The sequence below is a fragment of the Pan troglodytes genome, chromosome 10 (genome assembly GCF_028858775.2).
Source record: "Pan troglodytes isolate AG18354 chromosome 10, NHGRI_mPanTro3-v2.0_pri, whole genome shotgun sequence".
NCBI classification, from domain to species: Eukaryota; Metazoa; Chordata; class Mammalia; order Primates; family Hominidae; genus Pan; species Pan troglodytes.
The window spans coordinates 127,174,344-127,175,384 of NC_072408.2; the positions used below are offsets into that span (position 1 = coordinate 127,174,344).

At 46.6% G+C, this 1,041-nt stretch overlaps 1 pseudogene; it reads left to right on the top strand.

The window, feature by feature from the left end:
* Positions 1-204: 204 nt before the first annotated feature.
* LOC107967658 (small ribosomal subunit protein eS27-like) lies at positions 205-641 on the top strand (annotated as a pseudogene).
* The last annotated feature ends 400 nt before the right edge of the window (positions 642-1,041 follow it).

Consider the following 1,041-nt stretch of genomic DNA (forward strand, 5'->3'; position numbering starts at 1 on the left):
CCCACAGTTTCTCAGCATCCCCTGGACTGGGGACTGGAGGGCCACCCACACAAGGCATTTCTTACCATTCCAACACAAAAGCATTCCAGTTTGTGTTGTAGCAGAGACACAGATGAGGGTGAGCAGGTAGTCTCTGCGGTATTAGGGAGGTGACTCTTCTTAGGTCTGAACTTAAAAAGGGTCATTGGAGAGGTGCGGGGAGTAGGGATCTTCCAGTGTTCCTGGACTTTGGTTTGTGTGCTGGTGCTGCTGGGCAGATGAGCTTGAAGGATAGGAAATGGGTCCTTTCCGGCAGTGGCGACCTACCCACGAGAACATGCCTCTCGAAAGGGATCTCCTTCATCCCTCTCCAGAAGAGAAGAGGAAACAGAAGAAGAAACGCCTGGTGCAGAGTCCCGATTCCTACTTCATGGATATGACATGCCCAGGATGCTATAAAATCACCATGTTCTGTAGCCATGCACAAACGGTAGTTTTGTGTGTTGCCTGCTCCACTGTTCTCTGCCAGCCTACAGGAGGAAAAGGAAGGCTACAGAAGGATGTTCCTTCAGGAGGAAGCAGCACTCAAAGCACTCTGAATCAAGATGAGTGGGAAACCATCTCAATAAACACATTTTGGATTAAAAAAAAGAGGAAATGGGTAAGGGCATCTGTTCAGAGTCAGCCAATGCTGTGTAAGAAGTAGCTTGAGATAGGATCCATGTATTAGCATATTCATTCAGAATCTGAGGAGGAAGCGTCTACCTCTTTTGGTCAGTAGCTTGTTTGTATCACAGTAACATGGGTTAGACTTAGACAAATCCTCTTTCAGTGCAGGTGTATCTCAGCTGCAGCAGCTTCAGTCCACTTTGTTCACAATAGGGGCGACAAGTCCTTCTAGAGGTAGCCCTCACAGGACAATGCAGTTGTAAACTCATGATCCTCATAGTAAATTGAGGATCTCAGTGGTATTAAGGAAAAATGATCTTTAGAGCAACAGGCCCAGACTTCAGAATTAAGAGATTAGAGGATGTGGTTCCAGCTCTTTTTCTCTGGTACTAA